The sequence below is a fragment of the Entelurus aequoreus genome, linkage group LG23 (assembly GCF_033978785.1).
Source record: "Entelurus aequoreus isolate RoL-2023_Sb linkage group LG23, RoL_Eaeq_v1.1, whole genome shotgun sequence".
Lineage (NCBI taxonomy): Eukaryota > Metazoa > Chordata > Actinopteri > Syngnathiformes > Syngnathidae > Entelurus > Entelurus aequoreus.
In genome coordinates, this window is record NC_084753.1 from 28,765,856 (window position 1) to 28,767,925 (window position 2,070).

The following is a 2,070-nucleotide window of genomic DNA, read 5'->3' on the forward strand; positions in this document are numbered from 1 at the left end:
TAAATCTTGGCAAGAGGTAAATAACTTGCAGTGTAATAATTCAGTTGAGGAATTAGTTTAAAAAAATGATGGAGCTTAGCGGCTGTTGACGTGACCCCAGGATGCAGAGAAGGCAAGTGACGTGCAGGCAGAAAGTCATTTAATTAGGTACCAGGCAACATAACATTGTGGCATACACAAGATCATGAACCGGCACTGAAGGAGGGAACAATGAAGGAACTAAATATAACTAATTGGAACAGGTGTGCTGGCAGGAAAAGGCACAGAAAATAAGGTGCTGCAACAACACAGAGACAAAACAGGAAATACTACCAAAACAAGAGCACCAGGACAGGAAATGACACCAAACACAGGAAAACAAAGAACAAAGTCCAAACTGCCATGTGGGATCATGACCAAATGAATGTAAACAACTACCTGACACTGTACTTTTACCTTTTCTTCACTTACATTTGTTCAAAACAAACTGTAAGAATAATAGGAATAATCATAACCATAACCAAGATGACATGTAGTTGACCTGTCGTTGTTTTTCAATGGGGGTCAGCAACCGGTGGCTCTCGAGCCGCATGCAGCTCTTTAGTGCCGCCCTAGTGGCTCCCTGGAGCATTTTTAAAAGGGATTGAAAATGGAAAAAGATGTAGGAAAAATATTTTTTTTGTTTTAGTATGTTTTTTGTTTGAGGACAAACAAGACACAAACCTTCCCAATTATTAGAAAGCCCACTGTTTAATATGTTTGTGTGTATGCTTCACTGATGAGAGTATTTAGTGAAAAATCGTTTTGTCCTACGAATTTCGGCGGTTCTTGAACTCACCATAGCGCGGACTGTGACGCACAGTTTGTTTACATGTAAAATCTTCCACTCCTTTTTTGTCTAATTTTGTCCACCAAATCTTTTATACTGACGGCGTGGCGAAGTTGGTAGAGTGGCTGTGCCAGCAATCGGAGTGTTGCTGGTTACTGGGGTTCAATTCCCACCTTCTACCTTCCTAGTCACGTCAGTTGTGTCCTTGGGCAAGACACTTCACCCTTTGCCTCTGATGGCTGCTGGTTAGTGCCTTGCATGGCAGCTCCCGCCATCAGTGTGTGAATGTGTGTGTGAATGGGTAAATGTGGAAATACTGTCAAAGCGCTTTGAGTACCTTGAAGGTAGAAAAGCGCTATACAAGTACAACCCATTTATCATTTATTTACTGTGTCAATGCACAAAGGTGCGCTTTGTTGATGTTATTGACTTGTGTGGAGTGCTAATCAGGCATATTTGGTGCTAATCGATGCTAACATGCTATTTAGGCTCGCTGCATGTACATATTGCATCATTATGCCTCATGTGTAGCTATATTTGAGCTCATTTAATATCCTTTACTTTTATCCTGTTTGTATATAATTCAGTTTTGCATGTCTCATGACACGTTATCTGTATGTAATATTGGCTGCATTTCTGATAGTTGTTTGTGCGCCATGTTGTTCCAGACCACAGCAAACATTACCCAGCTTGCAACGATTGTAATAAATCTATTAAAAGAAGACAGCGTGCTGTTTCCTTTAACTTGGACACACACATCTATACCTTTTGGCCATTAAAAGCCAGTCATTTCCAGGAGTTATCTCACCCTCTGAGTAGCCTCTGATTTACTATTGCTTTCTAGTGTTGTAAAAATGTGTGGAATAAATATTACATTTCAACATTTCTGTCAACGAAGATTTGCTTCAGCCTGCGACACATAGTCATTTTGATAGTAGGCTAATATAGCTAATATAGACACTTACGTCATCCGTTGCCGTCTTTATAAGACTTATATACGGCTTTTCATTTTTTGCGGCTCCAGACAGATTTGTTTTTTGTACTTTTGGTCCAATATAGCTCTTTCAACGTTTTGTGTCGCCGACCCCTGGTTTTCAACAATCATTTTGGAAAAAAAAGTCCACTAGAGACTCCATCTGGCTTGCAGATAAATTACATTCTCACGCATATTAATCCACCCATCCATTCTCTACCGCTTGAATTCAGGCCAGAGTTTGGCTGCAGCTTCACCTGCAAGGCTTGAGTCATTCACAAGAAGTAAA